The sequence below is a fragment of the Oncorhynchus mykiss genome, unplaced genomic scaffold (assembly GCF_013265735.2).
Source record: "Oncorhynchus mykiss isolate Arlee unplaced genomic scaffold, USDA_OmykA_1.1 un_scaffold_60, whole genome shotgun sequence".
Lineage (NCBI taxonomy): Eukaryota > Metazoa > Chordata > Actinopteri > Salmoniformes > Salmonidae > Oncorhynchus > Oncorhynchus mykiss.
In genome coordinates this window covers 65,001-77,500 of record NW_023493657.1, presented here as the reverse complement: position 1 = coordinate 77,500, position 12,500 = coordinate 65,001, and positions in this window count along the sequence as shown.

Here is a 12,500-nt window from a genome sequence, read left to right as displayed (position 1 = left end):
CCAGGGGGTAAGCTCTACTGTCATGTCCGTAAATAGAGTGGTGTTACCCGGGTTTTGAACCATATTTTAATTTTTGGGTTACCAGATGCACACGGGTCTTTTGGAAAACAATCACAATCTGCATCCATCGTAATATCTTAAACTGTATATAAAGCACCTAAGGACGGGCCTGACCGAGAGAGGGCCGTAGTAGGGTACTCCCCTAGCGGGCTATATCAATAGAATGACCGGTAAAATGATTTAAAACAGTTTTATAATTTTTGGGTTACCAGATGCACACGGGTCTTTTGGAAAACAATCACAATCTGCATCCATCGTAATATATGAAACTGTATATAAAGCACTGAAGGACGGCCCCGACCGAGACAGGGCCTTAGTGGGGTGCTCCCATAGCGGGCTATATCAATAGAATGACCGGTAAAAGTATTTAAAACCGTTTTATAATTTTTGGGTTACCAGATGCACGTTTTCAATCACCAGTTGCACGGAGGATTAATAGCAATCTGCATCCATCGTGATTTCTTAAAGTGTGTAAAAAGCACCCAAGGACGGCCCTGACAGAGAGAGGGCCGTAGTGGGGCACTCCCCTAGCGGGCTATATCAATAGAATGACGGGTAAAAGTATTTAAAACCCTTTTATAATTTTTGGGTTACCAGATGCACGTTTTCAATCACCAGGTGCACGGAGGAAAATGAGCATTTGCATCCATAGTCATGTTTTAAACCGTCCATAAAGCACTCTTGGCCGGCCCCGGCAGAGAGAGAAAGAGATGGTGAAAAAAAAAAAAAATCATCATCAGACCTTCCATAAATAATTCGGGCCGGCCCCCATTGCTAAAGGTCCGTAGTAGGGTGCGCCATAAGCGGACATGAATAGATGGAACACCGCTAACCGCATAGAGAACCGTGTTTTGGGTGACCAGGTGCACGTTTTCAATCACCAGTTGCACATTTTCAATCACCAGTTGCACGGAGGATTAATAGCAATCTGCATCCATCGCGATTTCTTAAAGTGTCTATAAAGCACTCAGGACGGGCCCGACCGAGACAGGGCCTTAGTGGGGTGCTCCCATAGCGGGCAACAATGAGAGGGGTGCCTTTAAATTCATTTTGAACCATATTTGAAATTTTGGGTTACCAGATGCACGTTTTCAATCACCAGTTGCACGGAGGATTAATAGCAATCTGCATCCATCGTGATTTCTTAAAGTGTGTAAAAAGCACCCAAGGACGGCCCTGACAGAGAGAGGGCCGTAGTGGGGCACTCCCCTAGCGGGCTATATCAATAGAATGACGGGTAAAAGTATTTAAAACCCTTTTATAATTTTTGGGTTACCAGATGCACGTTTTCAATCACCAGGTGCACGGAGGAAAATGAGCATTTGCATCCATAGTCATGTTTTAAACCGTCCATAAAGCACTCTTGGCCGGCCCCGGCAGAGAGAGAAAGAGATGGTGAAAAAAAAAAAAAATCATCATCAGACCTTCCATAAATAATTCGGGCCGGCCCCCATTGCTAAAGGTCCGTAGTAGGGTGCGCCATAAGCGGACATGAATAGATGGAACACCGCTAACCGCATAGAGAACCGTGTTTTGGGTGACCAGGTGCACGTTTTCAATCACCAGTTGCACATTTTCAATCACCAGTTGCACGGAGGATTAATAGCAATCTGCATCCATCGCGATTTCTTAAAGTGTCTATAAAGCACTCAGGACGGGCCCGACCGAGACAGGGCCTTAGTGGGGTGCTCCCATAGCGGGCAACAATGAGAGGGGTGCCTTTAAATTCATTTTGAACCATATTTGAAATTTTGGGTTACCAGATGCACGTTTTCAATCACCAGTTGCACGGAGGATTAATAGCAATCTGCATCCATCGTGATTTCTTAAAGTGTGTAAAAAGCACCCAAGGACGGCCCTGACAGAGAGAGGGCCGTAGTGGGGCACTCCCCTAGCGGGCTATATCAATAGAATGACGGGTAAAAGTATTTAAAACCCTTTTATAATTTTTGGGTTACCAGATGCACGTTTTCAATCACCAGGTGCACGGAGGAAAATGAGCATTTGCATCCATAGTCATGTTTTAAACCGTCCATAAAGCACTCTTGGCCGGCCCCGGCAGAGAGAGAAAGAGATGGTGAAAAAAAAAAAAAATCATCATCAGACCTTCCATAAATAATTCGGGCCGGCCCCCATTGCTAAAGGTCCGTAGTAGGGTGCGCCATAAGCGGACATGAATAGATGGAACACCGCTAACCGCATAGAGAACCGTGTTTTGGGTGACCAGGTGCACGTTTTCAATCACCAGTTGCACATTTTCAATCACCAGTTGCACGGAGGATTAATAGCAATCTGCATCCATCGCGATTTCTTAAAGTGTCTATAAAGCACTCAGGACGGGCCCGACCGAGACAGGGCCTTAGTGGGGTGCTCCCATAGCGGGCAACAATGAGAGGGGTGCCTTTAAATTCATTTTGAACCATATTTGAAATTTTGGGTTACCAGATGCACGTTTTCAATCACCAGTTGCACGGAGGATTAATAGCAATCTGCATCCATCGTGATTTCTTAAAGTGTGTAAAAAGCACCCAAGGACGGCCCTGACAGAGAGAGGGCCGTAGTGGGGCACTCCCCTAGCGGGCTATATCAATAGAATGACGGGTAAAAGTATTTAAAACCCTTTTATAATTTTTGGGTTACCAGATGCACGTTTTCAATCACCAGGTGCACGGAGGAAAATGAGCATTTGCATCCATAGTCATGTTTTAAACCGTCCATAAAGCACTCTTGGCCGGCCCCGGCAGAGAGAGAAAGAGATGGTGAAAAAAAAAAAAAAATCATCATCAGACCTTCCATAAATAATTCGGGCCGGCCCCCATTGCTAAAGGTCCGTAGTAGGGTGCGCCATAAGCGGACATGAATAGATGGAACACCGCTAACCGCATAGAGAACCGTGTTTTGGGTGACCAGGTGCACGTTTTCAATCACCAGTTGCACATTTTCAATCACCAGTTGCACGGAGGATTAATAGCAATCTGCATCCATCGCGATTTCTTAAAGTGTCTATAAAGCACTCAGGACGGGCCCGACCGAGACAGGGCCTTAGTGGGGTGCTCCCATAGCGGGCAACAATGAGAGGGGTGCCTTTAAATTCATTTTGAACCATATTTGAAATTTTGGGTTACCAGATGCACGTTTTCAATCACCAGTTGCACGGAGGATTAATAGCAATCTGCATCCATCGTGATTTCTTAAAGTGTGTAAAAAGCACCCAAGGACGGCCCTGACAGAGAGAGGGCCGTAGTGGGGCACTCCCCTAGCGGGCTATATCAATAGAATGACGGGTAAAAGTATTTAAAACCCTTTTATAATTTTTGGGTTACCAGATGCACGTTTTCAATCACCAGGTGCACGGAGGAAAATGAGCATTTGCATCCATAGTCATGTTTTAAACCGTCCATAAAGCACTCTTGGCCGGCCCCGGCAGAGAGAGAAAGAGATGGTGAAAAAAAAAAAAAATCATCATCAGACCTTCCATAAATAATTCGGGCCGGCCCCCATTGCTAAAGGTCCGTAGTAGGGTGCGCCATAAGCGGACATGAATAGATGGAACACCGCTAACCGCATAGAGAACCGTGTTTTGGGTGACCAGGTGCACGTTTTCAATCACCAGTTGCACATTTTCAATCACCAGTTGCACGGAGGATTAATAGCAATCTGCATCCATCGCGATTTCTTAAAGTGTCTATAAAGCACTCAGGACGGGCCCGACCGAGACAGGGCCTTAGTGGGGTGCTCCCATAGCGGGCAACAATGAGAGGGGTGCCTTTAAATTCATTTTGAACCATATTTGAAATTTTGGGTTACCAGATGCACGTTTTCAATCACCAGTTGCACGGAGGATTAATAGCAATCTGCATCCATCGTGATTTCTTAAAGTGTGTAAAAAGCACCCAAGGACGGCCCTGACAGAGAGAGGGCCGTAGTGGGGCACTCCCCTAGCGGGCTATATCAATAGAATGACGGGTAAAAGTATTTAAAACCCTTTTATAATTTTTGGGTTACCAGATGCACGTTTTCAATCACCAGGTGCACGGAGGAAAATGAGCATTTGCATCCATAGTCATGTTTTAAACCGTCCATAAAGCACTCTTGGCCGGCCCCGGCAGAGAGAGAAAGAGATGGTGAAAAAAAAAAAAAATCATCATCAGACCTTCCATAAATAATTCGGGCCGGCCCCCATTGCTAAAGGTCCGTAGTAGGGTGCGCCATAAGCGGACATGAATAGATGGAACACCGCTAACCGCATAGAGAACCGTGTTTTGGGTGACCAGGTGCACGTTTTCAATCACCAGTTGCACATTTTCAATCACCAGTTGCACGGAGGATTAATAGCAATCTGCATCCATCGCGATTTCTTAAAGTGTCTATAAAGCACTCAGGACGGGCCCGACCGAGACAGGGCCTTAGTGGGGTGCTCCCATAGCGGGCAACAATGAGAGGGGTGCCTTTAAATTCATTTTGAACCATATTTGAAATTTTGGGTTACCAGATGCACGTTTTCAATCACCAGTTGCACGGAGGATTAATAGCAATCTGCATCCATCGTGATTTCTTAAAGTGTGTAAAAAGCACCCAAGGACGGCCCTGACAGAGAGAGGGCCGTAGTGGGGCACTCCCCTAGCGGGCTATATCAATAGAATGACGGGTAAAAGTATTTAAAACCCTTTTATAATTTTTGGGTTACCAGATGCACGTTTTCAATCACCAGGTGCACGGAGGAAAATGAGCATTTGCATCCATAGTCATGTTTTAAACCGTCCATAAAGCACTCTTGGCCGGCCCCGGCAGAGAGAGAAAGAGATGGTGAAAAAAAAAAAAAATCATCATCAGACCTTCCATAAATAATTCGGGCCGGCCCCCATTGCTAAAGGTCCGTAGTAGGGTGCGCCATAAGCGGACATGAATAGATGGAACACCGCTAACCGCATAGAGAACCGTGTTTTGGGTGACCAGGTGCACGTTTTCAATCACCAGTTGCACATTTTCAATCACCAGTTGCACGGAGGATTAATAGCAATCTGCATCCATCGCGATTTCTTAAAGTGTCTATAAAGCACTCAGGACGGGCCCGACCGAGACAGGGCCTTAGTGGGGTGCTCCCATAGCGGGCAACAATGAGAGGGGTGCCTTTAAATTCATTTTGAACCATATTTGAAATTTTGGGTTACCAGATGCACGTTTTCAATCACCAGTTGCACGGAGGATTAATAGCAATCTGCATCCATCGTGATTTCTTAAAGTGTGTAAAAAGCACCCAAGGACGGCCCTGACAGAGAGAGGGCCGTAGTGGGGCACTCCCCTAGCGGGCTATATCAATAGAATGACGGGTAAAAGTATTTAAAACCCTTTTATAATTTTTGGGTTACCAGATGCACGTTTTCAATCACCAGGTGCACGGAGGAAAATGAGCATTTGCATCCATAGTCATGTTTTAAACCGTCCATAAAGCACTCTTGGCCGGCCCCGGCAGAGAGAGAAAGAGATGGTGAAAAAAAAAAAAAATCATCATCAGACCTTCCATAAATAATTCGGGCCGGCCCCCATTGCTAAAGGTCCGTAGTAGGGTGCGCCATAAGCGGACATGAATAGATGGAACACCGCTAACCGCATAGAGAACCGTGTTTTGGGTGACCAGGTGCACGTTTTCAATCACCAGTTGCACATTTTCAATCACCAGTTGCACGGAGGATTAATAGCAATCTGCATCCATCGCGATTTCTTAAAGTGTCTATAAAGCACTCAGGACGGGCCCGACCGAGACAGGGCCTTAGTGGGGTGCTCCCATAGCGGGCAACAATGAGAGGGGTGCCTTTAAATTCATTTTGAACCATATTTGAAATTTTGGGTTACCAGATGCACGTTTTCAATCACCAGTTGCACGGAGGATTAATAGCAATCTGCATCCATCGTGATTTCTTAAAGTGTGTAAAAAGCACCCAAGGACGGCCCTGACAGAGAGAGGGCCGTAGTGGGGCACTCCCCTAGCGGGCTATATCAATAGAATGACGGGTAAAAGTATTTAAAACCCTTTTATAATTTTTGGGTTACCAGATGCACGTTTTCAATCACCAGGTGCACGGAGGAAAATGAGCATTTGCATCCATAGTCATGTTTTAAACCGTCCATAAAGCACTCTTGGCCGGCCCCGGCAGAGAGAGAAAGAGATGGTGAAAAAAAAAAAAAATCATCATCAGACCTTCCATAAATAATTCGGGCCGGCCCCCATTGCTAAAGGTCCGTAGTAGGGTGCGCCATAAGCGGACATGAATAGATGGAACACCGCTAACCGCATAGAGAACCGTGTTTTGGGTGACCAGGTGCACGTTTTCAATCACCAGTTGCACATTTTCAATCACCAGTTGCACGGAGGATTAATAGCAATCTGCATCCATCGCGATTTCTTAAAGTGTCTATAAAGCACTCAGGACGGGCCCGACCGAGACAGGGCCTTAGTGGGGTGCTCCCATAGCGGGCAACAATGAGAGGGGTGCCTTTAAATTCATTTTGAACCATATTTGAAATTTTGGGTTACCAGATGCACGTTTTCAATCACCAGTTGCACGGAGGATTAATAGCAATCTGCATCCATCGTGATTTCTTAAAGTGTGTAAAAAGCACCCAAGGACGGCCCTGACAGAGAGAGGGCCGTAGTGGGGCACTCCCCTAGCGGGCTATATCAATAGAATGACGGGTAAAAGTATTTAAAACCCTTTTATAATTTTTGGGTTACCAGATGCACGTTTTCAATCACCAGGTGCACGGAGGAAAATGAGCATTTGCATCCATAGTCATGTTTTAAACCGTCCATAAAGCACTCTTGGCCGGCCCCGGCAGAGAGAGAAAGAGATGGTGAAAAAAAAAAAAAAATCATCATCAGACCTTCCATAAATAATTCGGGCCGGCCCCCATTGCTAAAGGTCCGTAGTAGGGTGCGCCATAAGCGGACATGAATAGATGGAACACCGCTAACCGCATAGAGAACCGTGTTTTGGGTGACCAGGTGCACGTTTTCAATCACCAGTTGCACATTTTCAATCACCAGTTGCACGGAGGATTAATAGCAATCTGCATCCATCGCGATTTCTTAAAGTGTCTATAAAGCACTCAGGACGGGCCCGACCGAGACAGGGCCTTAGTGGGGTGCTCCCATAGCGGGCAACAATGAGAGGGGTGCCTTTAAATTCATTTTGAACCATATTTGAAATTTTGGGTTACCAGATGCACGTTTTCAATCACCAGTTGCACGGAGGATTAATAGCAATCTGCATCCATCGTGATTTCTTAAAGTGTGTAAAAAGCACCCAAGGACGGCCCTGACAGAGAGAGGGCCGTAGTGGGGCACTCCCCTAGCGGGCTATATCAATAGAATGACGGGTAAAAGTATTTAAAACCCTTTTATAATTTTTGGGTTACCAGATGCACGTTTTCAATCACCAGGTGCACGGAGGAAAATGAGCATTTGCATCCATAGTCATGTTTTAAACCGTCCATAAAGCACTCTTGGCCGGCCCCGGCAGAGAGAGAAAGAGATGGTGAAAAAAAAAAAAAATCATCATCAGACCTTCCATAAATAATTCGGGCCGGCCCCCATTGCTAAAGGTCCGTAGTAGGGTGCGCCATAAGCGGACATGAATAGATGGAACACCGCTAACCGCATAGAGAACCGTGTTTTGGGTGACCAGGTGCACGTTTTCAATCACCAGTTGCACATTTTCAATCACCAGTTGCACGGAGGATTAATAGCAATCTGCATCCATCGCGATTTCTTAAAGTGTCTATAAAGCACTCAGGACGGGCCCGACCGAGACAGGGCCTTAGTGGGGTGCTCCCATAGCGGGCAACAATGAGAGGGGTGCCTTTAAATTCATTTTGAACCATATTTGAAATTTTGGGTTACCAGATGCACGTTTTCAATCACCAGTTGCACGGAGGATTAATAGCAATCTGCATCCATCGTGATTTCTTAAAGTGTGTAAAAAGCACCCAAGGACGGCCCTGACAGAGAGAGGGCCGTAGTGGGGCACTCCCCTAGCGGGCTATATCAATAGAATGACGGGTAAAAGTATTTAAAACCCTTTTATAATTTTTGGGTTACCAGATGCACGTTTTCAATCACCAGGTGCACGGAGGAAAATGAGCATTTGCATCCATAGTCATGTTTTAAACCGTCCATAAAGCACTCTTGGCCGGCCCCGGCAGAGAGAGAAAGAGATGGTGAAAAAAAAAAAAAATCATCATCAGACCTTCCATAAATAATTCGGGCCGGCCCCCATTGCTAAAGGTCCGTAGTAGGGTGCGCCATAAGCGGACATGAATAGATGGAACACCGCTAACCGCATAGAGAACCGTGTTTTGGGTGACCAGGTGCACGTTTTCAATCACCAGTTGCACATTTTCAATCACCAGTTGCACGGAGGATTAATAGCAATCTGCATCCATCGCGATTTCTTAAAGTGTCTATAAAGCACTCAGGACGGGCCCGACCGAGACAGGGCCTTAGTGGGGTGCTCCCATAGCGGGCAACAATGAGAGGGGTGCCTTTAAATTCATTTTGAACCATATTTGAAATTTTGGGTTACCAGATGCACGTTTTCAATCACCAGTTGCACGGAGGATTAATAGCAATCTGCATCCATCGTGATTTCTTAAAGTGTGTAAAAAGCACCCAAGGACGGCCCTGACAGAGAGAGGGCCGTAGTGGGGCACTCCCCTAGCGGGCTATATCAATAGAATGACGGGTAAAAGTATTTAAAACCCTTTTATAATTTTTGGGTTACCAGATGCACGTTTTCAATCACCAGGTGCACGGAGGAAAATGAGCATTTGCATCCATAGTCATGTTTTAAACCGTCCATAAAGCACTCTTGGCCGGCCCCGGCAGAGAGAGAAAGAGATGGTGAAAAAAAAAAAAAATCATCATCAGACCTTCCATAAATAATTCGGGCCGGCCCCCATTGCTAAAGGTCCGTAGTAGGGTGCGCCATAAGCGGACATGAATAGATGGAACACCGCTAACCGCATAGAGAACCGTGTTTTGGGTGACCAGGTGCACGTTTTCAATCACCAGTTGCACATTTTCAATCACCAGTTGCACGGAGGATTAATAGCAATCTGCATCCATCGCGATTTCTTAAAGTGTCTATAAAGCACTCAGGACGGGCCCGACCGAGACAGGGCCTTAGTGGGGTGCTCCCATAGCGGGCAACAATGAGAGGGGTGCCTTTAAATTCATTTTGAACCATATTTGAAATTTTGGGTTACCAGATGCACGTTTTCAATCACCAGTTGCACGGAGGATTAATAGCAATCTGCATCCATCGTGATTTCTTAAAGTGTGTAAAAAGCACCCAAGGACGGCCCTGACAGAGAGAGGGCCGTAGTGGGGCACTCCCCTAGCGGGCTATATCAATAGAATGACGGGTAAAAGTATTTAAAACCCTTTTATAATTTTTGGGTTACCAGATGCACGTTTTCAATCACCAGGTGCACGGAGGAAAATGAGCATTTGCATCCATAGTCATGTTTTAAACCGTCCATAAAGCACTCTTGGCCGGCCCCGGCAGAGAGAGAAAGAGATGGTGAAAAAAAAAAAAAATCATCATCAGACCTTCCATAAATAATTCGGGCCGGCCCCCATTGCTAAAGGTCCGTAGTAGGGTGCGCCATAAGCGGACATGAATAGATGGAACACCGCTAACCGCATAGAGAACCGTGTTTTGGGTGACCAGGTGCACGTTTTCAATCACCAGTTGCACATTTTCAATCACCAGTTGCACGGAGGATTAATAGCAATCTGCATCCATCGCGATTTCTTAAAGTGTCTATAAAGCACTCAGGACGGGCCCGACCGAGACAGGGCCTTAGTGGGGTGCTCCCATAGCGGGCAACAATGAGAGGGGTGCCTTTAAATTCATTTTGAACCATATTTGAAATTTTGGGTTACCAGATGCACGTTTTCAATCACCAGTTGCACGGAGGATTAATAGCAATCTGCATCCATCGTGATTTCTTAAAGTGTGTAAAAAGCACCCAAGGACGGCCCTGACAGAGAGAGGGCCGTAGTGGGGCACTCCCCTAGCGGGCTATATCAATAGAATGACGGGTAAAAGTATTTAAAACCCTTTTATAATTTTTGGGTTACCAGATGCACGTTTTCAATCACCAGGTGCACGGAGGAAAATGAGCATTTGCATCCATAGTCATGTTTTAAACCGTCCATAAAGCACTCTTGGCCGGCCCCGGCAGAGAGAGAAAGAGATGGTGAAAAAAAAAAAAAAATCATCATCAGACCTTCCATAAATAATTCGGGCCGGCCCCCATTGCTAAAGGTCCGTAGTAGGGTGCGCCATAAGCGGACATGAATAGATGGAACACCGCTAACCGCATAGAGAACCGTGTTTTGGGTGACCAGGTGCACGTTTTCAATCACCAGTTGCACATTTTCAATCACCAGTTGCACGGAGGATTAATAGCAATCTGCATCCATCGCGATTTCTTAAAGTGTCTATAAAGCACTCAGGACGGGCCCGACCGAGACAGGGCCTTAGTGGGGTGCTCCCATAGCGGGCAACAATGAGAGGGGTGCCTTTAAATTCATTTTGAACCATATTTGAAATTTTGGGTTACCAGATGCACGTTTTCAATCACCAGTTGCACGGAGGATTAATAGCAATCTGCATCCATCGTGATTTCTTAAAGTGTGTAAAAAGCACCCAAGGACGGCCCTGACAGAGAGAGGGCCGTAGTGGGGCACTCCCCTAGCGGGCTATATCAATAGAATGACGGGTAAAAGTATTTAAAACCCTTTTATAATTTTTGGGTTACCAGATGCACGTTTTCAATCACCAGGTGCACGGAGGAAAATGAGCATTTGCATCCATAGTCATGTTTTAAACCGTCCATAAAGCACTCTTGGCCGGCCCCGGCAGAGAGAGAAAGAGATGGTGAAAAAAAAAAAAAATCATCATCAGACCTTCCATAAATAATTCGGGCCGGCCCCCATTGCTAAAGGTCCGTAGTAGGGTGCGCCATAAGCGGACATGAATAGATGGAACACCGCTAACCGCATAGAGAACCGTGTTTTGGGTGACCAGGTGCACGTTTTCAATCACCAGTTGCACATTTTCAATCACCAGTTGCACGGAGGATTAATAGCAATCTGCATCCATCGCGATTTCTTAAAGTGTCTATAAAGCACTCAGGACGGGCCCGACCGAGACAGGGCCTTAGTGGGGTGCTCCCATAGCGGGCAACAATGAGAGGGGTGCCTTTAAATTCATTTTGAACCATATTTGAAATTTTGGGTTACCAGATGCACGTTTTCAATCACCAGTTGCACGGAGGATTAATAGCAATCTGCATCCATCGTGATTTCTTAAAGTGTGTAAAAAGCACCCAAGGACGGCCCTGACAGAGAGAGGGCCGTAGTGGGGCACTCCCCTAGCGGGCTATATCAATAGAATGACGGGTAAAAGTATTTAAAACCCTTTTATAATTTTTGGGTTACCAGATGCACGTTTTCAATCACCAGGTGCACGGAGGAAAATGAGCATTTGCATCCATAGTCATGTTTTAAACCGTCCATAAAGCACTCTTGGCCGGCCCCGGCAGAGAGAGAAAGAGATGGTGAAAAAAAAAAAAAAATCATCATCAGACCTTCCATAAATAATTCGGGCCGGCCCCCATTGCTAAAGGTCCGTAGTAGGGTGCGCCATAAGCGGACATGAATAGATGGAACACCGCTAACCGCATAGAGAACCGTGTTTTGGGTGACCAGGTGCACGTTTTCAATCACCAGTTGCACATTTTCAATCACCAGTTGCACGGAGGATTAATAGCAATCTGCATCCATCGCGATTTCTTAAAGTGTCTATAAAGCACTCAGGACGGGCCCGACCGAGACAGGGCCTTAGTGGGGTGCTCCCATAGCGGGCAACAATGAGAGGGGTGCCTTTAAATTCATTTTGAACCATATTTGAAATTTTGGGTTACCAGATGCACGTTTTCAATCACCAGTTGCACGGAGGATTAATAGCAATCTGCATCCATCGTGATTTCTTAAAGTGTGTAAAAAGCACCCAAGGACGGCCCTGACAGAGAGAGGGCCGTAGTGGGGCACTCCCCTAGCGGGCTATATCAATAGAATGACGGGTAAAAGTATTTAAAACCCTTTTATAATTTTTGGGTTACCAGATGCACGTTTTCAATCACCAGGTGCACGGAGGAAAATGAGCATTTGCATCCATAGTCATGTTTTAAACCGTCCATAAAGCACCCAGGGCCGGCCCCGGCAGAGAGAGAAAAAGAGGGGAAAAGTGTTGAAAAAAAAAAAAAATCATACCTTCCATAAATAATTCGGACCGGCCCCCATTGAAAAGGTCCGTAGTAGGGTGCATCATTATCGGACATGAATCTCGGGAACACCGCTAACCGCATAG